This window comes from Molossus molossus, unplaced genomic scaffold (genome assembly GCF_014108415.1).
Source record: "Molossus molossus isolate mMolMol1 unplaced genomic scaffold, mMolMol1.p scaffold_m16_p_12, whole genome shotgun sequence".
Taxonomy (NCBI): Eukaryota; Metazoa; Chordata; class Mammalia; order Chiroptera; family Molossidae; genus Molossus; species Molossus molossus.
The window spans coordinates 89278478-89304365 of record NW_023425347.1 but is presented as its reverse complement, the minus strand read 5'-3'; the positions used below and the strand labels follow the sequence as shown (position 1 = coordinate 89304365).

Here is a 25888-nt window from a genome sequence, read left to right as displayed (position 1 = left end):
TGGGTCATCTGCAATCTCTAGAACCACCGCTCAGACCCTTCAGCCAAGTGTACACAATGATAACTTTACTTTCTGTTACCAGAAAAATTTATCTCAGAGAGAACCAGAATGACTAGGGATCCCAGAGAAACCATTACCTACAATTCTGTTGGACTGACTACACCTCATCTACTAATTAACCTCCCGAAGTTACCTAGATATAAGCAAAGAAGAAAGTTTAAAGGTGGAAAATGAGAGAGTACAGTAAAAATTTAAACCTGAAATAGCTAATAATATCCAAAGTCCTGGAAATCAAATCTAGTGCCCCATTGTGTATATTGAGAAGCAGGAAACGGTTTTTCTCCCCCTTTAATTGCTGAAATAGCATCCTCAGGATTGTTCAGAAAAAAAAAGCCAGAAGAGATATTAAAGGTTTTTTTCTGCCCTATACAATTTCTTTACCAAAAAGCCAGCCTAGTAAACAGGCTGACAGCAGGATAGGGTGGGACCAATCAATCACTGGGTCTGGCTGGGGCTAACCAGTGCTAGCTCCTGCTGAGAACCAACCCAGTGTCACCTATGTTGGTAAAAGTAACTAATCTGAAAGTCATCATTGACCAGCTTCCCACATTCAAGTCACTTCATGTTGGAGTTAAGAACACTCTAGGTAAAAGTGGCGGAATAAATATAAGCTGCATTAGACATGTCAATTTCTATAAGCCCTGCCTTTTGTTATCTCCCACCTACCACCCAACCTGCCCACAAGGGAAGAGAATCCATAGCAAGTGTTCTTTTCTGACTAAAGTGGAAAACTGAAAAAGAGGTGCCCACTAAGGGTAAAAAACCTTGAACCGGGAGTTCTACCACTAACATGCTGTCAGACCTCAGGAAAAGTCTTTTTTTACACCCTCTGGGTCTGTTTCATCAAGGGAACAAAAAAGTCAGATGAAATGATATCTAAGGTCTTTTCAAATAACAATATATATGACATCTTGAGTTTCCTGTCAAGATAGTGGAGTAGGTAAACATGGCCACATCAAAATTACAACTAAACTACAGAACAACCATAATTGAGAACCACCTGAAATCTAGCTGAACAGAAGTCCTGTAACTAAAGATATACAGTAGATGCCACATCCAGACTTGTAGAAGGGGTGGCGACATGGAACTGGCTGGTCCCAAACCCACATGTGGTGGTTAAAAATCAGGAGGGATGTCCTGGTCGGTTTGGCTCAGCGGTAGAGCAACAGTCTGCGGACCAAAGAGTTGCAGGTTTGATTCTGGCAAAGGCACATACCTCAGTTGCAGGTCGTCCCTGGCCCCGGTTGGGATCATCAATGTGTCTCTCTCACCTCTCTCTCACCTCTCCCTCTCTCTCTCTCTCTCTTTTCTTCTTCTTCTTCTTCCCTCCCTCCCTCCCTCCCTCCCTCCTTCCCTCCCTCCCTCCTTCCCACTCTATCTGAAGATATATGGAAAAATGTCCTCGGGTGAGAATTTAAGGAAAAAAAGAAATTAAGGAGGGATATCTCAAACGCAGCTCCAGAGGTCCTTCCTGAGAAGTGAGGGGTCCCAGTCCCACACTGGGCTCCTCAGCCAAGGGTTCCAGTGCTCAGAAGAGAAGTCCCCTTAACTTGTGAAAACCAGCAGAGATTGTGGCTGAGTGAGGCAGAGAGCTTCTGTAGTCCCAGGCAGTTCCTCTCAAAGGGCCTGTGCATGGGCATACTCAGACTCACTCACTCTGAGCTCCGGCACTGGGAAGCAGCTCCAAAGGTGCTAGGGGCATATGAGGAGAAACTGAATTGTCTGGCTTTCAGGCAAGGGATGGAGGGACAGTTTTCTCCCAGACAAGTGCTGACAGAAGTCATTGTTCCTTTGCTAAACCCTCACCACACAGAACTGGCAGGCAGGGGCCAGATCTGAGTCTCTACCAACCTGGCTAAACTCTGTTCACCCTGCCCCTCCCTAATGATTCTCTGAGACCTGATCCCACACAAACTATATGAATCCAAAGAGGATCACACCAAGACACATCATAATTAAAATGGCAAAGGTTATGTAAAACCAAAGAGAGAAAGATAAAAGCAGCAAGAGAAAATCAGTTAGTTACCTACAAGGCAGCTCCCGTAAGACTGTCGGCTGATTTCTCAGCAGAAATTTTGCAGGTCAGAAGGAATTGGTACAATATATTCAAAGTGATGCAAAGCAAGAACCTACAACCAAAAATACTCTATTCAGCAAAGCCATCATTTAGAATCAAAAGACACATAAAGAGCTTCCCAGACAAGAAAAAACTAAAGGAGTTCATCACCACCAAACCAGTATTACAAGAAATGTTACAGGGTCTTCTTTAAGAAGAAAAATAATAAATATGAATAATAAAATGGCAATAAATACATATCTATCAATAATTACTTTAAATGCAAATAGATTAAATGATCCAATCAAAAAATAGAGGTGAGCCCAGGCTGATATGACTCAGCAGTCAGAGCACTGGCCCGAGAACCAAAGGGTCATGGGTTCGATACCTGGTCAAGAGCATATACCTGAGTTGTAGGCTTGATCCCCGGCACCAGTTGGAGTTGTGGAAGACAACCAATGTGTCTCTCTCACACAGATGTTTTCTCTTTCTTTCTCTCTCTCTCTCTCTGTCTCTCTCTCTAAAAATCAATGGAAAAATATCCTTGGGTGAGGATCAACCAAAAAAAGAAAAAAAGAAAGAGGTGGCTGGCCCTGGCCTATGTGGTTCAGTTGGTTGGGCATTGTCCCATGCACTGAAAGGTTTCCAGTTCAATTCCCAGTCAGGGCACATGCCCAGTTGAAGGCTCAATCCCAGGTAGGGGGCATGCAGGAGGCAGCCAATAGAAGTTTCGCTCTCATATCAATGTTTTTCTCTCTCCTTCTCCCTTCCTCTCTCTCTAAAAATTAAATTTTAAAAAGACAGAAGTGGCTGAATGGATAAAACAAGACCCTTACAAATGCTGTCTATAAGAGACTCACTTCAGATTGAAAGTAACAAAGTAAAGGGATGGAAAAAGATATTTCATGAAAAGAGAAATGGAAAATAAATAAATAAAAGTTAGGGTAGCAGACAAAATACTTTACCAAACAAAAGAGACTTTAAAATAAAGGCCATAACAGGAGACAATGAAGGGTCCTCGCTGGTGTGGCTCAGTTGGTTGCACCAAAAGGTTGCCAGCTCAATCGGGTATGGGGTGTGCAGGACACAGCTGGTCGATGTTCACTCTTACATCAGTGCTTCTCTCTCTCCCTCTCCCTTCTTCTCTCTCTAAAAAAATCAATAAAAATTCTTTTTGAAAAAGAGAGAGAGACAAGGACTTAGCAATTCCACTTCTGGGTATTTATCCAAAGGAACCCAAAACACTAAATCTAAAAGACATGTGCATCCATATGTTCATTGGAGCATTATTCACAATAGCCAAGATACGAAAGCAACTTAAGTGTCCACTGACAGATGAATGGATAAAGAAGAAGTAATGCACATATACAGTGAAATATGACTCAGCCATAAAAAAAGAATGAAATTTTGCCATCTGCAACAACAAGATTGAGCCTAGAGGGTATTACACTGAGTGAAATAAGTCCCAGAAAGACAAATTACCACATGATTTCACTTACATGTGAAATCTAAAAACAAAATAGCCCTGGTTGGTACGGCTCAGTTGGTTGGTACGGCTGGTTGGTACGGCTCAGTTGGTTGAGCATTGTTCCATACACCAAGAAGTCACCAGTTCGATTCCAGGTCATGGCACATGCCTGGGTTTTGGGCTCAACCTGATAGAGTTACTATGAAGATTTAATTAGGTAATAAAAGTACTTTTGGTTCCTTTCTCCTAAGGGTAATTGCTGTTCAACTACATTTGCCATTACCTGCTTTTATCCTTGTAGCTCGATCATCAGTGTGGGGCATGGAGGAGGCAGCCAATCCATCAATGTTTCTCTCACACATCAATGTTTCTTTCTATCTCTCTCTCCCTTACTCTCTCTTTAAAAAAAATCAATAAAAATGTATTTAAAAGTAAACATATTTAAAAAATAAAATACACAAAAAAGCAGACTATAAGCAGACTCATAGATACAGAGAACATTTTGATGGTTGCCAGAGGGGAGGGGGGTTGAGGGGATAGGTGAAAAAGTACAAATCAGTAGTTACAAAACAGTCATGGGGATGTGAATTATAGCATAGGGAATATAGTCAATAATATTGTAATAATTATGTATGGTGTCAGATAGTTTTGAGTTACATAAATGTAATATAATACTGTACATCAACTGTAATTGAAAAATCATTATTTAAAAAACAGTATGTATGACATTTTTATCCATGCTATCTCCATCTGCCCTCAAAGAAACCATAAATAATGGGCAGTCTCAAAAGGTAGACATGGAGACATGCCAATTCATTTGATTCATTATAATATTTCAGGGTTATACAACTATTCAAGTTTCTTAAATAATAAATTTATAATTAATAATTACACTTAATTATAATTATTTAGTAATTAATTTATAGTCTTACTAATTCCAAAAATTGTGTTAATAGCCATTTCAATACCTATTTATAATGAAGGACTGCTAAAATAATGTCTTTTACTTTATTTCTATTTCTCCCAGGGTAACTTTTTTATCTATGTAACTCTTGGGATGAAAAGGCAGATGCTCTTACCCTGGCTGGTGTGCTTTGGTCAGTGGGAGTGTCATTCCTACACCAAAGGGTCTCGGGTTTGTTTCCTGGTCAGAGCACATGCCTAGGTTGTGGGTTCAACCCCCAACTCCTGTCAAGGTGTATGTGGGAGGCAGCCAATCGATTAATGTTTCTCTCTCTCTCCCCCCACCCCTTCTCTTCTCGCTAAATCTCAATGAAAATGTTCTCAGGTGAGGATTTTTTTTTTCTTCATTGATTTCGGGGAGAGGAAGGGAGAGGGAGAGAGAGGTAGAAACATCAATGAGAGAGAACATCGACTGGCCGCCTCCTGCACGCCCTCCACTGGGGATTGGGCCCACCACCTGGGCATGTGCCCTGACTGGGAATTGAACCAGCGACCTCTTGTTGCATGGGTTGACGCTCAACCACTGAGCCACACTGGCTGGGCATCCTCGGGTGAGGATTTAAAAGAAAACAAAAAGCAGATATTATCTTCCCCCAACCCATATGACAGATGAGCAAACAGACTAAAAGACTTGTAACCCATTTATTTATTTATTTATTTATTTTAATATGTTTTTATTGACTTTTTAGTGAGAGAGAAAGGGGGGGGGGATATCAGCTGCCTCCTGCACACCCTCTACATACTGGGGATCCAGCCACAACCCAGGCATGTGCCCTGACCAAGAATCAAACCAGGACCTCTCAATCCATGAAACAACACTCAATCCACTGAGCCACACAGGCTGGACAAGACTTATGACCTTTTTAGAAAACTAGAAACAGAGACAGGAGTAGAATCCAGTAATTCCATCTCTAAGCTTTAGGGTTTTTTTTTCTTCACCTTATTAAAGAAACCTTACCTAACAAAGAACCAAGAGTATAAGCAAAACTGGAATTGGAAGGAAAGGATTTAAGAACTCTCAAGCACTTTGGAAGCACTATTAATAAACAACTGATAAGACTAGCTTGAGATTAGGGTAGCTATTTAAAAGCAGGCCCTCAAGGACTGCCACCTGGCTCTACTGTTTCTTTTTCTAACAAGTAGTCTATAATTGAGACTAGGCCTCCTTGCAATTGGTCCATGTTTGTGGGCTTTAGCAACAGAACCACATGTCTAAAATTATGGGTTACTCACCTGCTTTAAGAAAGCTGGCTGAATCAAAAAAAATATGCTGCCTCCCTTTAACCTCTAGAAGTCTATGAGTAGAATATCAAGGGGCCATAAGGATAAAAGCAGGTGATGGCAAATGTAGTTGAACAGCAATTACCCTTAGGAGAAAGGAACCAAAAGTGCTTTTATTACCTAATTTAATCTTCACAGTAACTCTATCAGGTAAATAATACTGTCTACTTTATAAAAAAGGAAGAAATAAAAGGCTCAAAATCACACAGCTGATAAGTGGAAGCTGACAAGTGGATTCTCCCCTAGGTATTTGTGCCCCAAATTTTGCTTTCTCCTCTCCATTATACCACCTCTCTAAGGAATTATTCTCAGATCTTACCCTCAAGAAAGCCACTCCTGATCCACAGCCCAAACATCACAAACATAAAACTGATAAGTTCATTTGTTCATTCATTCATTAAATACTGACTGCCTACGGTGCATCAAGCTCTGAGGTTAAACAATGGGGATAAAACAGTGAGTAGGGAGACCTGTTTTCATGGCATTTGCTGTAGAGTGTAACACAAAAACATTGATGAAAGATCATACTATTAAATATAAAATATATGAAATACAATTAATAGAAACTTACTCACTCGGGGAGACCTAAGAAGGCTCCCACTAGTGGTGAGAACATTCTAAATAGAAGAGGAAGCATGGTGAGCTTGAGGAACTAAACTATATCTGTGTGACCAAAGAAGGAAGGTCAAGTAGCCGCATGAGAAGAGGTATAGAGAGAGCCACACCATGCAGGCCCTTGAAAGCCGAACTACAAACTACAAATTGGGTCTTTATCCAAAGAGCTATAGGAAGTCATTTAAGTGTTAAATAAGGGTAAAATGTGTACATTTCAAAAAGATCAATTTGGCCTCAGTATGGACAATACATGGAAGGAGGTAAGAATGATGCCAAGAGATCAGCAAGGAGGCCAGTTCTGTGGTCCAGGAAAGATGATGGAAATAACAGCTAACAATCCTGGGTGCACAGAGGGCACATACTATGTACCAGGCACAGGCACCCTTCTAGGCACTTTATGTGAATTAATCTTTGTAACAACTCTGTGCAACAGGTTTTTTATCCACATGTTATAAGAGAAAAGAAGTAATTTAATGGAATTACATGCCCTCCCCTTCATGTTCTCACTTTCCTCATAATCAGTCCCATGCAAAAACCTTTCATTCACTTACCCTCCCCACCTCTTCTTCATATTCAACTAGTAAAACTTCAATCCTCAGGAAACCAAACTAACAACCTCTCCAGGCCTATATCAAAACAGCTAAGTTATAAACTAAATCATGTCTCTAGAGAAAATACAACTACATTGATTGGCTTTTTTCTTTTTTTATATGAGTTTATTTGAGGAGGAGGGTGTCAATGGAGGGAAAAGGAGAAACATTTGTAATAAAAATAAATTAATAATGTTTTTTAAAAGTTTATTTGAGCCATACTGATGACATATGCCAGGGAACAAGATTTCAAATGCTCTTCTTCAACTGGTATTTTAAATTTATCACTACAAATTTCAAACAGGTCCCTCGATGCTGCCAACAATCCTGCTACATTTCCCCTAGTTGATTCACTTTCCCACTCTCCAAAATGACTTTCACATCTTTCTCTCAATAAACTTCCAGCCCCTATCAGCTAATAACCTTGTCACCAAGATGCAACATTCATACCATCATCTTCCTAACTCCAAATCTAACAGCACATCAGCAATCTTTCCCTACTGTTAGAATAAAGAGTCTTTGTTGGTATATAAAGTACAACCTTTCCTATCTAATATGGATCCAATTCCCTCTTACCTTCATATGCAATTATCCCCACTCTCTCTTACATCTTCATTTTTTTCTCTTTAACTCATGCCCATCAGCATACAAGCATGCTACTTGAAGTGTGGTCCACAAACCACAAACTGTTACCATTAGAAGTACAGAAATTGAGAGTAAGCATTTAGACATTTGTGTAGCAAGATGACACTGCTGCAACATCCAAGCAGATGATCAGTGAACTTCTCAAACAGGGTCTAAACCAGTAAGAGTGTTGACGAACTCACACAGTAAGTCACAGGTGGAGTTAGCTACATACAAATCAGACATAGTGGTCCCAGACAGATCAAGAGAAAATTAATTGGTCCTGCATCACAGATAGCTTGAGAAGCCACCCTCTGGAACAGTGCTTCTCAAACTTGAATGTGCATACGAAGCAGCTAGGGATCTCATTAAAATGCAGATTCTGATTCAGTAGGTTTGGGGTGGGACCTGAGATTCTGTATTTCCAACAGGTTCCCTGATTGATCCAGAGGCCACATTTGAGAATCAGGATTCTAGAATTGCCCATCTTTCAAAAACAAACAAACAAAAAACAGAAATAATTAATCTCTTGATCCCACATCTCCTAGCTACTTCAGCCCCAACACCTCTACATATCTGCTTATCTTTACAGCAATACCTCTTAAAAAGAGTTGTCTAGCCCTGGCCAGTTTGGCTGAGCAGTTAGAGCGTCAGCCCACGGACCGGATAGTCCTGGGTTCGGTTTCCGCTAAGGGCACGTACCTTGGTTGACGTTTTTCCCCGGCCACAGTTGGGGTCATGTGGGTGGCAGCCAGTCAATGTTTCTCTCTCTCCCTCCCTCCCTCTCTATCTCCTGCTCTATCTGAAGATATATGTAAAAATGTCCTCAAGTGAGGATAAAAAAGAGAGAGAGAGAGTTGTCTATACTCTTCATTTCTTTACCTCTCATTCCTTCAGTTCACTACAATTAGGTTTCTACTCTCAATGTCCCACTAAAACTGCTCATCAGTCAAAGGTCTCAATGTTGCCAAAGTCTGTGGTCACTTCTTTAACCTCTAAATAGCATTTAACACAAATAACTACTCTTGCTCCATCAAAACACTTTCTTCTTTGGTTCCAGGACATCACCCTTTCCTGATTTCCTTCCTACTCCACTGGCTCATCCTAGTCTTCTATGCTGGCTCCTTCTCTGCTTGACCAGGGCCAGTCCTAGGACCTCTTTTCCTTATTGGTACCCTCCCCATATTTAGGTAACCTCATCCAGTCCAATGACTTTTAATATCAATGACTTCCAAATTTGTATCTCCGGCACTCATCACCCTGAACTCCAAAAGCATATCCAGCAGCCCATCTGACATCTCTACACAGATGTCTAACTGACATCACATACCCACATATTCTCGATGGTATTTACCTTCCAACCCTCTCCCCAAACCCATTCTTCTTCAAATCTTCCCCTATCTCAGTTCACAGCACCACCATTCATCGAATTGTCCAGGCCAATTGTCGGGAATCATTTTGAATGTTTCTTTCCCTCACAAGCCACATGGAAATCCATCAGCAAGTGCTATCAACTTTACTTCCAAATTTTCTTGAATCTGTCCCTCTGCTCTCTGTTAATCACCATAGACCAAGCTACTAAACTCTCACCCTACCTACTATAATAGCCTCCTTAAGCCTCCCTGTCCCTATATAGACCACTAACTGTCCCTCTATAGACCACTCTCCAAACAGTCCAATTAGATTTAAAAAATTTTTACCAGATCAAGACTCTATCCTGCTTAAAAGCAACAAAACAGCCCTGGCCGGTTTGGCTCAGCAGTTAGAGAGTCAGCCTGCGGTCCAGAGAGACCTGGGTTCGGTTCCCGCTAAGGGCATATACCTCGGTTGCAGTTTGTCCCCGGCCCTGGTTGGTCGAGCGGGTGGCAGCCACTCGATGTGTCCCTTTCACATCGATGTTTCTCTCTCTCTCTCTCTCCCTCTCTCTCCCTCCCACTCTATCTGAACAAAAAAATGGAAAAATGTCCTCAGGTGAGGATAAAAAATCAAACAAACAAACAAACAAAAAAATACTTCTAACAGCTTTCCCTTTCCTTAGAATAATCTAAAGTCCTCATCATAGCCCTGGCCGGTTTGGCTCAGCGGTTAGAGTGCTGGCCTGCGGTCTGGAGAGACCTGGGTTCAGTTCCTGCTAAGGGTACATGCCTCGTTTGCAGTTTGTCCCCAGCCCTGGTTGGGTCTTGTGGGTGGCAGCCACTCGATGTTTCCCTTTCACGTCGATGTTTCTCTCTCTCTCTCTCCCCCTCCCACTCTATCTGAGCAAAATATCGAAAAATGTCCTCGGGTGAGGATAAAAAAATAAAATAAAATAAAGTCCTCGTCATAGCCTCCAAAGCCCTACATGATCTGACCCCTAACCACCTCTCTGCCCTAATCCCCTACCAGGTCCTCTCCTTACTTCCTGTTTCTTGTACACACTGTGTTCATTCTTGCCTTAGGACCTTTGCACTGGTCAATCACTTTGTACACCTGGCTCCTTTTTGCCATTGAAGGGTAAGTTTACATTTTACCACCTCTGTAAACACTTGACCAGCCAATATAAAGTACCTCTCAACCTCTAACATACCACCCCTAACATAACATGCTCACCTTATTAGCACTTAACCCTGTCTGGTATTTTGTCTATTTGTTTATTGCTTGTCTCCTCCTCCCTACACCTACTCCCATTTTCTATCTAGTTTATCACTATATCCCCAGTACCTAGAACAGTGCCTGGCTGACAAAAGATGGGTCTGTAGCACAGGGGAATGATCTGGGATGGAGACATAAATCTATGAGTCACATGAACAGAGGTGTGGTTACTAAAGCCAGTGAGGTGGATGAGATCACCCAGAGAGAGTACCAACTATGAGAAGAGAGAAGGGCCTGAACAGTAGAACATTTAATAGCTATAGAAGGGAGGATGAGCCTGTAAAAACAACAGAAAAATTGGAGGAAGAATAGGACACTGTTATGTCACTGGAGCTAAGAGAAGAGAGTTTCTAAAAGGAAGGAGTGGTCAAAAGTGTCAGCTTCACTGAGAAAATTAAAGACTAAAAATGTCTGTTGAATTCAGCTTCACGGAGGACATCAGTGACCTTACTGTAAGGTGTTACAGTGAAATGATAAGGGCAGAAGCCAATCTGGAGCTAACCGAGTAAGTGGAATGAAACAATTAATACAGACAGCTTTGTAGAAAAGTTCTGTCTGTTTAATGGGGGTACCATCCTAGAACTGCAACATGTACGAGCTATAATTCCTAGTAATCTCAAGTCATCCAAAGTTTCCAAAACCTTTTATCCTCACATCCAGCTTAGATGACCACTTCCCTTGGACTGATTTGTAAATGCCCACAGTATTGATCTAGAAGTCTTGTGTGTTTATACAGACATCTCCCTTATGACAGTGGAAGATAAAAATGCCCTTCTATATACTTTCCCTTGGTGCTGTCACAAACAGAATAAATACAGAGCTGTATCTACTAGAAGACCTGAGTTATAAAGGTTTTCTGCTGCCATTTTAATTTCAAAGCCCATTTTGAAGGAGTCATTGTTATTTCTACTCCTAGTAAGAAGTTTCTTTCCATCTCATGGCCTCTATAGAGAATTTCCCTTTGTCTCTATTCCACACTCCCTCTCTTCCCTGACTACTGCCCAGACGACATATTATAATGAAAAGAGCACACATGGTCTCAGAAGCTACGGAATCTGGGTCCTCACTATAATAGCTTAGACATCACAATCTCAGTTTCTTCAAGTGTATACAAAAACTTTAATATCTTCATGGGGCTGATAGAAGGGTTATATGAAAATATTCAATAAGTGCCTAAGTACATAAGGCCTGGCATAAAATATATTCTATACATGTTCAGTTTTCTTATCATCATCATTTTGATTAAGCCTTATATTCCTTGCTTTTTTTTTCCTCTGTTGATTTTTAGAGAGATGAAGGTAGAGGGAGAAAGAGATAGAAACATCAATAAGAGAGAACATCGACTGGCCGCCTTCTCATGCTCCACACTGGGGATTGGGCCCACAACCTGGGCATGTGCTCCAACCCAGAATCAAACCAGTGACCTCTTGGTGCATGGGTCGACACTCAACCACTGAGCTACACCAACTGAGCCCTTGCAAATTTTTATTTCATTTCACTTTCCCTTGAGAAAGAAACCTTGCGAAATTAACTTGCCCAGTTCCAGCAGAAATTATTTTAAAGAAATACTAAGAGCCCAGCCAGTGTGGCTAAATGGTTGAGCATCAACCCATGCACCAAGAGGTCGCTAATTCAATTCCCAGTCGGGGGCACATGCTCAGATTGTGGGCCCAATGTGAGAGGGCATGCAGGAGGCGGCCAATCGAGGTTCTCTCATCAATGCTTCTCTCTCTCTCTCTTCCTCTCCCTTCCTTTCTCTCTAAAAATCAAGGCAAAAAAATTTAAAAAAAAAACAAAACTAAGAGCCATGGCCTGTTTGAATCAACTGTTAGAGTGTCGACCTGCAGATGGAAGGGCTGAGGGTTCAATTCCCGGTCAAGGGCACATATCTGGGTTGCAGGTTCAATCCTGGATATTGGTTGGGATTGTGTGGGAGGCAACCAATCGATGTGCCTCTCTCACATAGATCTCCATCTCTCTCTCCCCCCCTCCTGCCCTCCCTCCCTATCTAAAAATCAATGGAAAAATATCCTCGGTGAGGATTAACAACAAAAAAAATTTTTTTTTTTTAAGAAATACTAAGAGAAGTGGGTGGGTGGGACCAGAGGTGTAACCAAGCAAAATCTGAAAAGGCAGGGAGGATACTGGAGTCAGAAAAAATGGTCAGGCTCCCTGCCAGGTTCCCTATGTCTGCCTTCATCTGAGTTCCATCCTGTAGCTATGGCTGTGTCTCTTTATCTCATTCTTTTAGTAAGTCATGCTGAACAACAAGTCTCAAGTCAATGTCTTCTGTACTGAAAACAAAACAGTACTCACACTCACACACATACTGGGCAGTACAAAGGACAATAGAATCCTGAGTCCCAGTCTTGTCTCTCTGATTTACTGGTTCTGTGACCCTTGTAAAATTGCTTTAATTCTGCAAAGTTTCCTCATTTGGGAAGTAGAAATGACAATATGTCCTGACTATAAGACTGTAAAAATCAAATGAAATAACGTATGTGAAAGCCCTGTGTACACTAAAAACATGACTATTGTTATATTATATCTACACACAGAGGCCTACCTTTGACCAGTTTAGGCATATAAGTTTTACTGAGTAAAGTCCTCAGATGATAGCTTCTATCACCCACAAATTATTTATATTCTATTACCTACCTTTCACCTTCCCTTTAAGAATAGTCTTAAGATACACTCTATCTGAGAGTTTTCAACTCTGGTTAATTAATAGAAAAATCTAGGGAGCTTTCAAAAATATTACTACTATCAGACAACTGACTCGATTTTTATAACAAGTCAATGATATTAAAAAGGGGGAGCAGGGGAAGAGAAACTGCTCTTACCCTGTGGACTCTGGATGGATCCGTATTCTAACTGCAGACATTTTTTAGACAATCGGGAAATTTTATTATGACCTAGGAATTAGACTATTAAAGATTTTGTTATCCTGGCCAGTTTGGCTCAGCAATAGAGCATTGGTCTGAGGACCAATGAGCCATGGGTTGGATTCCGGCCAAGGGCATGTACCTCGGTTGCAGTTCATCGCTGGCCCTGGTTGGGGTTATGTGGGAGGCAACCAATTGATGTGTCTCTCTCATATCGATGTTTCTCTCTCTCTCCCTCCCTCTCTATCTGAAGAGAAATAGAAAAATATCCTCAGGTGAGGATAAAAAAAAAAAAAAGATTTGTTAATTTCATCAAATTTGATAATGGCATTTAGTTATGTGAGAAAATGTCCAATTTAAATATGCATACAGAAGTGTGTAGGGGTAAAAATGACTATCTTGGATTTGCTTTAAAATTCTTCAACAAACAAGGGAAAAAAGGAATGAAGCAAATGTAGCACAATCTTGAAAATTACTGAATCTAGATATATGTAGGTTCACTGTATTAGCCTTCTTTGTTTTGTGACGGTTTGAAATTTTCATAATAAAAAACTTTTATTTATTTATTTATTTATTTATTTTTTATCCTCACCCGAGGACATTTTTCGATATTTTGTTCAGATAGAGTGGAAGGGGGAGAGAGTGAGAGAAAGAGAGAGAGAGAGAGAGAGAAACATCAACGTGAGAGAGACACATCGAGTGGTTGCCACCCAACCAGGGCCGGGGACAAACTGCAACCGAGATACGTGCCCTTAGCGAGAACCGAACCCGGGTCTCTCCAGACCGCAGGCCAATGCTCTAACCGCGGAGCCAAACCGGCCAGGGCCATAATAAAAAACTTTTAATGCTGACACCTAGTACAACCACAAAACTATTTGTCAGTATCTACCCAAAGCTGGACATATGACCCAGCAATTCCACTCTTGTATATGTCCACCAAAAGACATAGACAAGACTAAGAATGTTCATGGCAGCTTTGTCATAGAGCTATAACTGTCCCAATTATCCATAAACAGTGAATAAATAATTGTGCTACTTCCAAACAATGAAATGTTACATACTACTACACACAACATGGATGAAATCCAGGTAAATGTTAAATAAAAACTCCAGACCCAAAAGAGTGCATGCTATTTGATTCTATTTACATGCAACTCAAGAACAGATGAACTAATTAATGGAGATAGAAGGCAGAATAAGTGGTTACTTGAACAGCCAGTATCAATGAGGAATAAGCATGAGGGAGCATCCTGGAATTCTGAAAATGTTCTATATCTTGACCTCATGTATATCTTGATGTGAGTAGTCTTCACATGACTGTATATGTAAAAATTCATTTCTAAAAAATTTATGTATTATACTGTAAGATATATCTCAATAACGTATAAACAAATATGGAAGAAAAAAATCAGAATCTTAGGTATCAGTACTCTATAAAAGCACTAAAAGCCATTCTAATGTGCAGCCATTGTTAAGAACCATTCTTCTACCTTAATAAGCTCAAACATAAGACTCCCAGGTCTTTCTACTTCTATTCTATTGCAATAGTAACTTTGAGACAAGGTAATAAGAACAGAAACTTGAAAAGATGGTGGAGCAGGGAGGGAGGCACCTCTGAAAAGAATAAGGATTTAGGGCCAGGGAGGAAAAGTCAAGGTTGGTACTGATGGAACTAAGAGACAGTGAGCAGTATGACAACTCGGATTTCAATTCTAGCTTTACTACTGACTAGCTACGGTCATGTTAGGCAAACTGCTTCACTTCTCTAGGCCTCACAGCTTGTAAACAAGATCTCTCAGTATGTAAACAAAGTGTGGAGAGGAAGCTGAGAGGAATCAAGTATGAACAGGCCCTTTTGAAAGACCCTAGGTTTACCTCTAGCATAGCACTTACAGTTCTGAATTATAATTATCGACTTGTTTATCTCCCTCCACAAACCTTGAGCTCTTAAAAGACCAGGATTAGGCTTGGATTCAGCTGTGAATCCAAGCATATGCACTGAACATGGCCCATAGTAACAGTTCAGTAAATGCTCAATGGCTAAATATCTGAAAATGATGAGGAGTGCCTTATTTATGTTCTTATAAGTACAGATATACTGCCTAGTCAGTGTGGTTCAGTGGTTGAATGTCGACCCATGTACCAAGAGGTCACTGGCTGATTCCCAGTCAGGGCACATGCCTGGATTGAGGGCTCGATCCCTGTGTCCAGGAGGCAGCTGGTCGATGTTTCTCTCTCACTGATGTTTCTCTCTTTCCCCCTCTCCCTTCCTCTCTAAAAATCAATTAAAAATATATTTTTAAAGTATAGATATACTTATATAGATTTATCAGAAAGAATAATTCATCTCCCACATGTACCCCTTCTTTCAAATAACAATGAATAATATTATTTTCCTTATTAACACCAACTGAAGGAAGTCCAGATTCTAGGATACCCAGAATCATCAAAAAGGCTCCTTAGAAATATCCTACCAGAGGCTTCAAAAGTCTATGCCTCTTCCTCCCTAAATAATATACTGCCTAATAATATCTAGTGCTTATACATCATTTCATAGTACAAAGTGCTTTCATTACCATAATCTCAATTAATCCTCACAACTCTATGAGGAGGTATTACCAAACCATTTTATATGTAAAGAAACTGAGGCTTGTATTTTAAATAATCTGCTGACCTAAGGCATACTGAAAGCAACTAAAGGAGGACTTTTATTTTTGTTTATTTTTTTAAATTTATCTTTATTGTTGAGAGTATTACAAATATTTCCCATTTTCCCCCCATTGCTGCCCTCCACCTGGTTCTGGCCCCAGGAGGACTTTCATTTGTAGCCTCTTTCTTCAGTGCCCAGGAAGAGAAACAGGAACATCACCACCCCCACGACCCTGGCCTCTCCAAAAGTCACTAGCTGTTTTACTTTATTGAGCTGACTACCTCTTAAGTTTTCCTTGTTCCCATGAGAATCAGTTATACACATTATTTAACCAAAAAATAAGACCAGGGCACGGAGAAAAAAAAATCCCAAAACTACAAACAGCCACATTCAAAAGCTGCTGGCTAACAGCTCTGTTATGTAAAGCTAAAGAAATACTGTAAAAGCAAAACTTGCTCCAGCAGGGAGCTGTAAAACTTACTGACCACGTAGCACTCAGGTAGTTAGTTATACACAGCTGACTTAGTTTGTACTTGTTTTTATTTTTTCTTCAATACTTTGTACTATCATTTTCCCCACACCACTGCAAAGTTCACATCTTAGGAAGGTCTATCTCCCATAAATAAGTATATAGTACCCAAACTGGAATGGACCACTAAACATGTTTTACTGACCCAGTAATTTATATAAACTGCCCTACCCAAAATTAAAAATAAGAATACTTGAAGTAATCAATAAGTTGCCATTCTTCCACAGAATTAACATACTATATAAAATCTAGAGTCTCTAAAACAAACACCAAAGGACACTCAGCACCTACCATGATGCCAGGCACACATTTGAGTGGGCACTCAATAAAGGTATGCTGAATGAATGATAACCTGAGAGCTTAAAATCCAATAAAAATCACTCAAGGTAGAGTAAAAAAAAACAAGAACCAAGAGATGGATAAAGAGTACCAAGTAAATTGGAAAAATAGCCTATCAAATTCTAAGGCAGTTACACCCAAAGTCATGCTTGGTGTTCCAAAAGGGAACACTATTAAGCACCACATTACACCTACAGCAAAGATCTATAGCCCAAGTGCATGCACTAAGGCTACCATACAGGTTCTGTATCCTCCATGAACATCTCAAGCAACAGCAGCTCTCCCCTTTCCCCCAATTACTCCACACTACCAACCAATGCCCTGAGGCCCAGCCACAGGACTGGAGGAGTTAAACCAAGCAGTACTAAAAGTTAGGAGGAAATTAGCGTGCTACCTGACACTTTTCTGGCACAAGCCTAAACCGATTAGTTTAGGTTACAAACACAACTGCAAGATTCCACTAAACTGATGAAACTACTTTTTCTGCAAACTAAAAATAACCTATTTATCAAATCAAGAGCATTCCTCAAATACTTTTGTTCTGTCAGCAACCCAAAGTTCCATTTCCGCAAATACTTCATCTAGAGTGTTTTATTAGATCCAAGTCTCCCCACGTCCCAGCTTCCCCACTCCTCACCCTAATCTTGTGAATATAGCAAAGAAACCTAAACCCCTTTCCTAATTCCAGCTTATAAAGTTTCCTTTCCAATAACAAACATAGACAAAGCTTTGTGGCCCTTGATTGTACAGAGACACAACTGGAAGATGGGCTGAGTTGCAGCAAAGAATAATGAAAGGCAAAGAAAAAATGAAGGACAAGACAGGGCATGATCAGGAAGTCAGCTAAATGCTTTCATTCAGGCAGGAATGGAAAGAACCCCACCCACAGAGAAGAATAGGGCATTCGGATGAATGGTTTCCAGTACAGACAGAGCCAGACTGTACTTTATCACCTTACAATATAGCCATCAAGCCCGCTCAGGGGACAGATTCATAATCAAGGAGCTCTGAGTACCCTAAAACAATCATTAGTCTATTCTAGAGTTAAAGTGACAATTTCAAGGGAAACAAACTCCCCTAAATTAAACAAGTCGAGCCTCAATGCAGATTTTCTAGTCACAAAGAGCCAAAAGGGGCTCAAACCATACCACGGGGAAGTGGGAGTTCCAAGGAAGCTAGAAATCTTATCCTCAATAGCTCTCCCTTCTCTCACACCCTGGGGTAAGCAAGCACTCCTTTTTCAAAAGTGGAAACTAACTATGGACTTTGAACTTCCTTATAGCCCCTTGTTCTTTGCAATAGCATCAGGAGAATACCACAATACTGTGCCACCCTCTATCAGCAATTTTCAAACTTTTTCATCTTATGGCTCACATAAACTAATTACTAAAATTTTGCAGCACACCAAAAAATATATATTTTGCCGATCTGACAGAAAAATAGGTATAATTTTGATTCATTCATATTGGACAGCTATTGTTGTACTGGCTGTTGTCATTTTTCTTATTTGACAATCTAAGGAAAATAGACTATTTCCTGACTAAATAGGTATTGTATATTTTTTAAAATTCTTGCAGTACAACAGTTGAAAATCGCTACCTTATAAAAATCTAACAAAACATTCTAGAACAGTTACTTGAGATACACATTAATGTACTTCCCACAACTTTCAAGACTTCGGTAACTTATTTTTTTAACCTTTTACTATGTCTTTAAGACAAAACAAAACCCTGGTTTATTTATACAACCCACACTCTCACAAACATGTCTCCTGGGGGGGGAAATTAGCCTGAGACCACCCAAAGTGCCTTGTGGTAAAAGTTCCAATGTAGACTCTATTCTTTGTGTCAGAGTAAACTGCAAGCTGCAAGCCATTCCAGGATTCATGACATCAGTTATCAGAGATCCCTGGTCATCGAATATTATCTAGTCCAGCCTTGCATTGTGAAGATGGAGGATATAAGGCCCAAAGGGAGGAAATGGAGGCTTGAAGCAAAGTTGTACCTAAGACCAAGAATCCAAACTCCCAACTCAAGCTTCTTATGCCACAGTATTCTTCTCATAAGACTAAGTTTACAGGAGTGAAGTGGCTTAGGAAAGGCAGGAAAAAGAAAGTAAATACAGGGTGAAACAAAAGTAGGTGTATAGTTGTGGGTATGCAAAAGTTTATTATTGTATTGTTATTTATTAGGTATTGTATTATTTCCCATACGAACAACTGTAAACCTACTTTTGCCCCACCCTATATATGGTAGGTGCCAAGCAAAGAAACCAACTCCTGTGAACTCACCTCCTCTGCTGCTCTGCAGTGTGACTCAGGGCCAGTTACTGTCCCTTCCATATGCCTTAATTTCAAGAGTTTTTCTCTCTCTCTCTTTTTTTTAATGTTTTTTTTTCTTTATTGATTTTAGAGAGAAAGAAAGGGAGAGATAGAAAGAAACATCAATTTGAAAGAGATACATCAATCAGGGGCCTCATGCATGTCTCCTACAGGAGATCAAGCCCAAAACCCTGGCATGGTAGGTACAGTACAAACCAGGACCTCCTCAGTCCATGGGATGATGCTCAATCCACAGAGCCAAACCAGCTGGGCTTAAGAGTTTTTCTCTTAAATGATATGTAAGTTTTACTAAAAGCAAGATATAAATTGCCACTCATACCCTAATAGGACCTCCCAATCACTGGAAAAGCAAATTCAAAAACAACCAACAGGATAGAATAGTCAGGGTGGAACAGAAACCTTTGAACGGAAAAGATAACAACCTTTGGGAGAAAGGTTTCTTCTTTTTTTAAAGCAATCTTGTTTCTTTTTAATTTACTAATTTTAGAGAGAGGAAGGGAGAGAAACATTGATTTGGTGTTCCACTTATTTTGCATTTGTTGATTGATTCTTGTATGTGCCCTGATCAGTGATCGAACCTTGGCATATTGGCATGATGTTCTAACCAATTGAGCTACACAGTCAGGGCTGAAAGGGGCACGTTTTTCTAAAAACATTTTTTTTTAAATCCTTACCTGAGGACATTTTTGCATTTATCTTCAGATAGAGTGGGAGAGAAGGAAGGAGAAAGAGAGAGAAACATTGACGTGAGAGAGACACATTGAGTGGTTGCCACCACATGACTCTATCCGGGGCCAGGGACAAACTGCAACTGAGTTATGTGCCCTTAGTGGTAACTGAACCCAGGACTCTCCGGTCTGTGGGCCAATGCTGTAACCGCTAAGCCAAACCAGCCAGAGCTCAAAATATATTTTTACTGAGACCTGGCCAGTTTGGCTCAGCAGTTACAGCATCAGCCCACAGACCAAAGAGTCGTGAGCCCCATTCAGTCAAGGGCACGTACCTGGGTTGCAGGTTCGATCTTCAATCCCCAACCCCAAGAGGCAACCAATCAATGTGTGTCTCTCAAATCAATGTTTCTCTCTCTTTCCTCTCTCCCTTCCTCCCTCCCACTCTATCTTAAAAAAAAAAAAAAAAAAATCAATGGAAAAATATCCTCAGGTGAGGGTTTGGGGGGAAAAAATACACACACACACACACGCATTGATTTAAATACATATATTTATATATAGACACACGCATATTTTTTTTTAATCCTCACCTGAGGACATTTTTCCATTTTTTGTTCAGATAGAGTGGGAGGGAGAGGGGGGGGGAGAGAGAGAGAGAGAAACATCGACGTGAAAGGGACACATCGAGTGGCTGCCACCCGCACGACCAACCAGGGCCGGGGACAAACTGCAACCGAGGTACGTGCCCTTAGCGGGAACCAAACCCGGGTCTCTCTGGACCGCAGGCCAACGCTCTAACCGCTGAGCAAAACCGGCCAGGGCACATTTTTCTTTTTAAGAGAGAGAGAGAGGAAGGGAAAGGGAAAGAGAAAGAAAAACACTGATATGAGAGCAGACCATCAATAAGCTGCCTCCTGCATGCCCCCTTCCAGGGATCAAGCCCACAACCTAGGCATGTGCCTAACCAACTAAGCCACACCGACCACTGCAAAAGGGACACATTTTTTTAAAGATCACTCGATTGGCCTGGCTGGTATGGCTCAGTGCTTGAGCACTGACCCATTCACCAAGAGGTTGCCTGTTCAATTCCCAGTCAGGGCACATGCCCAGGTTGTGGACCAGATCCCCAGTGGGGTGTGTGCAGGAGGCGACCAATCGATGTTCTCTCTCATGGATGTTTCTATGTCTCTCTCCCTCTCCCTTCCTCTCTCTCTAAAATCAATAAAGAAAAAAATCTTTTTTTTAAATTACTCAATTGTATGACCTCATCAAAGGAAACCACATTACCAGACTTCATATTGTAGTATCAAGGACTTGAAGAAAATTTCAATTCTCTGAATCTTGGTTTCTTTAACAGTAAAATGAAAAGTATTGACTTTCATTCATTATAGGGCCTTTTCCAGTTATAAAAGGCTCAACCTCTTTCCAAGAAAGGAAGACAGTAGCCCTAACAGTACCCAAAAGGCAGGACACAAAATTCTTAAGCTTGGCCACTGGCTTGGAGGTGGGTCCTGGCAGAAAGGCTTCCTGGCTACTAGTTTTCCCACAACTTGACGACTATCAGTGGTACCACTAAAACTAACATGGGGGAAAATACTGTATACTTTCTTCAACAATGTGCCCGCCTACGAGAATGTTGGTGTAACACCTTTAGGGAAATGGTTTGACCATCTACAGATGATTTCAATTTGCCATTGCTGATTGTTTCCATCCCCTCCCTTGAATCAAATTAATATTATTGATTGCCTGCTACTAAGTATATTAAATACCTTCTCAATATCTTTATTCTGTTTTTTCTTTCATTCAGCATTTTGAATAGCAGAGATTTAAAGACCTATGAAAAAATAAAAAACCTTAAGTACAATTACTATAATTTTCAACTAACAGAAAACAAACAAAAAAAAACTACTGAATGTAAACAAGCTTTGTTCTAAAGCATATCAGTTTTACAGCCAATTCTGCATTTTCCTTTCAGAGGCTGCTCCTTCTCGGGGATAGGGATGATGGTGAAAATTCAAAATAATTTAAGCAAAGAGGACAAGTTTCATTTTCTGCTTATTTATCAACACATCTTAATATGGAGGCTACAGTATATCAAAGGTTAAAGCCAAGAATTCAATCAAGCAAAAGGAAATGCAAGCTCCAATGTAAATTATGAAAAGTAATGAATCTTAAATAAGCAGGTACTTGCCTGCCCACCCACTAAGCCTGGAATAAAGATGATTTCTATCAACAAGATTTGAAACAGTAATTTTCAAATCTCAGTATGAATATGGAATAACTTGTTAAAATTGCAGATTGCTGGGTACCATCCTCAAATATTCTAATTTATTGGATCTATTGTGGAACCCATAGATTTACCTTTAAATTCTGATAGAGATAGTCCAAGGACTATACATAACTTTTAAAAAATACTGTGAGGGGGGAAAAAATTGTTAGGTCTCCTGGATACCTAAATGTAAATTTTCTGGAGTGATGTAGCCTACAGTATATGTTCCAAAGATGGTAGCAGGCTGATTTTCAACTGTACCAAACCCACTCTGTCCCTACAGTAGACACATGAGAATTAATACAGGCTAATTTCAATCATTTAACAAGGTAATCCTCCCTTCCACTTTCTAAAGCAACTTAAAATACACAGCTTGGGCTCCTTTTCTTAGAGGGCCACACACTGGCTTTATTCTGGACTCTGCTCATTTGTTACTTCTCAAAGAAGTTTTCCCTATCATCCCTAAGTGAAACCCTATCTAAAAGTAACTGCCACTGACCTGGCTGGTTTGGCTCAGTGGTTAGAGGGTCAGCCCGCAGACCTATTTTCCCCCATGTTCAGTTCTGGTCAAGGGCATGTACCTCAGTTGTGGTTCTTCCCCTGCCTGGTCAGGGTCATGCGGGAGGCAACCAGTCGATGTGTCCCTCTCACATCAATGTTTCTCTCTCTCTCCCACCCTCCCACTCTATCTGAAGATAAATAGAAAAATATCCTCAGGTGAGGATTAAAAAAAAAAAAAAAGATAAAAATAACCACTACAACCCTCAGCCCTGGCCAGTGTGGCTCAGTTAGTTGGGCATCATTCTGTGCAACGAAAGGTTGCCAGCCAATTGCTATTTCACTCTCATATCAATGTTTCTCTAAACTCTCTCTCCTTCTCTCTTCCTCTCTCTATCTCTAAAACAAACAAAAAAATCCATTTAAAAAGCTATATGAAATATATAAAATACAAACAAACATCCTTTCTCTAATTTGCTACTTGCTTCTTCTGTTTTATTCTCCCATTGTACTTAGCATTACCTGAGAGTCATTGTATTTTATATTTACATACTCCCTCACTAGAACGTAAGCTCTACTATATTAGACAAGAGGCTTTCCCATTACTACCACTGTATTCCTAGCACCCAGAACAGTACCTAGCATGTAGTAGGTGTTCAATAAATGTTTACAGATGAATAAAGCACTACTTCAGAAAACAAAATAAGTTCTTGGTCTTTTATCCTATCCTATACAGTTCACCTGCCATACTATCATCAAACATCTCACCCTGGGTGGCAATTCTTCCTTTCAATGGTTACATCATTCAGGAAACTGAATCTAGGTGCCAACCCAGAGAGGCACCCCACCACCTGACTTTCACTACTCTGTAGTAACCTGAAATTTCCATCCCCCTAACTAAACTGCAACAGAGGTTTAAAGGTTCATCCTATAGATGTTTCCAAATGACTTATATGTACTTTATAGGAATGACTTGGCTTCTACAATATGAGGAGTCAAATACAATGTTGGCAAACACCAGTGTGAGAGCTGCACGTTTCAACAAAAGCAGAGCATAGTATGTTGGCAGCCATTATCACTTCACTCCATTCTGTAGCAGGTCAGCCAAGCACTTTCTGTCAAGACTCAGTTAACTCTTACCACACACATTTGTCTACTTATTCGTTTATGCAAAATAATTTCTTATAAAGCAGCATGCTTTGTACATATCATCCTAATCCTCAAAATAGTCCTTCCTTATAAGATAGGTATTATTATCTCCATTTTATAGATGAGGAATTTGAAGCTCCAAGAAGTAAAGAAATTTGTAAGCAATAAGTAGCAGTCTGGGATTCAAATTCAGCTCTACTTGAGTTTAAATTCTTGCTTTTTCCATTGTAACACTTTCATTCCTAAGGCTCCCCCCATCTCCCATTCCCTGTGCTACACCTACCACAAAGACATCTGGTTAATGTTTGCTTATTCCTAGAGAGTTAAATAGGTTATTTTAGTTCAAACTCAAGAATCTGTTTAAGCCCTGGCTGGTCTGGCTCAGAAGTTAGAGTGTCGGCCCGCAGTCCAGAGACCGGGGTTCGGTTCCTGCTAAGGACAAGTAACTCGGTTGCAATTCGTTGCCAGCCTCAGTTGGGGTGATGCGGGAGGTGGCCGCTCAATGTGTCCCTTTCATGTCGATGTCTCTCTCTCTCTCTCTCTCTCTCTCTCTCCTTCCCTTCCTCCCTCCCTCCCACTCTATCTGGACAAAAATGGAAAAATGTCCTCGGGTGAGGATAAAAATAAAAAATCTGTCTAAGATCAAATTCTTCAGTCCAACTTTAGTTTTAAATAACAAAAAAAATCAAGTTCATTCAACTCCCTTTAAATAATAAAAAATATTGGAAAATATAGCCTTTTCAGTTTAAAAAAAAAATACTGGTTTATTCCAAAATGGAATCTATCAAAATAATGTATTACTATGGAAATCTGGATATAAAGCAAGTGAAATCATAAAAGCAATGTTGTTTAGTACAGTAAGAGGTAGACATGAAGTAAAATCTGAGTTCAAGTTTAAGCTATAAAATAGTGATAAATGCTCTTGCCTCCCCACCTAACAACGGTACCCCAAAATTCAACTGTAAAAATGCCCTTAAAAACACTTCATAAACTATAAAGTGTTATACAAAGATAATTATTAGTGTAATTTAAACGCTGATGACAGAATAAAAGCCTTATATAAGACTCAACCTGTAAGACCAGCATTATAAAGATAACAATGAGATTTGGAATCTTGTAACACATTTTAACATCAGTATAGCCTTCTTTCTTATAGTTTCAACATTTTCCCCAATCCATTTCTAAACAACAAATCCCCCAACTACTCAGCATCTACTAAATACACAAATCCCACCCCATCAAACTTCCTAAGGAAATAAAATCATTTAAAATAATTTTTTTTTCCTGGTTCATTCCTTTTCTGCATCTGTTTCTGTATCTATATACAAACCATTTGCCAGAATTACAGTTCAATTTTACATCTGCAAGTGATCAAAGCTGTTAGAATTTCAAAGAATACAAGTGCACACAGTGGATAATAACTATTAGTTAAATATACAGATTTCAAATACAAGTGACCGACACACAAATAAGATTTATGAGAAGTACCCACTACAACTACATACTAAAGTCTAAATTCCTTAGTCTGTCACTCAAGGCCCCAGCACACTGGCCATTCTCTTTTTCTTTTTCTGGACAGACTAATGTACTCATTATTTCCTGAGCACAAACTCCTTCATGTTACACCTTTGCCCCGACATTGTGCCTTACTAGAATGACCTTCACCTCATCAAATCTATTCAAAAAACAGTTCAATGCCATCTTCTCTTCAGTGGAACTCTATACCCACTGCTCTTTAACTCTTCCCTTCTTGAGCACCTACTACACCATTTAGCATCTAAGTATATACTACTATGACAGATGCATTATTCTTAGACATATTTTTTCATTTATTTCATATTACTCCAGCTACAATGCAAACCACCTTGAAGGTATAGTATAGATTTATTATTTCTTTGTATTCCCACCAGTATAATGTTATGAATGTAACAATTATTCAAAGATCTGTTTAAGAAAAAAAAACAAAAGTGTGGAGAGGGGAGTATCCTCAGGACATACCAAGTAATAGTTAAAAGCAAGCCCTCATTAATTACGTGAATCCTTCAGTTATTTTTAAGGAGTATAATTTGCATTTCTCAATGGTTTCCTATCACTTAAAAGAAATAAAAACCCTACACAATCTGGTCATTGATTTCCTCTCCTATTTCATCTCCTATCATATTCTTCTACCACTCTCTCTGATCCTTCTCACTCTCTGCTCCATTCACACTGGTTTCTATGGGTCTTCACCTAGGCCAGCTAATCACAACTTAGGATCTCAGTTGTAGCT

At 40.0% G+C, this 25888-nt stretch overlaps 1 protein-coding gene across 2 annotated transcripts in view; it reads right to left on the bottom strand.

Annotated features, from left to right (window-relative positions):
* The window catches only part of LUZP1 (leucine zipper protein 1), an 84594-nt gene that overhangs the window by 32748 nt on the left and 25958 nt on the right, over positions 1-25888 (bottom strand). The window contains exon 1 of one of the 2 annotated variants that reach the window (XM_036257060.1): positions 2087-2116. The exons of the other annotated variant lie outside the window; for it this stretch is intronic. The gene's annotated coding sequence lies outside the window, so the exon portion shown is untranslated. Of the gene's footprint in view, positions 1-2086; positions 2117-25888 lie in introns of those variants that run through there. 2 annotated transcript variants of the gene reach the window in all.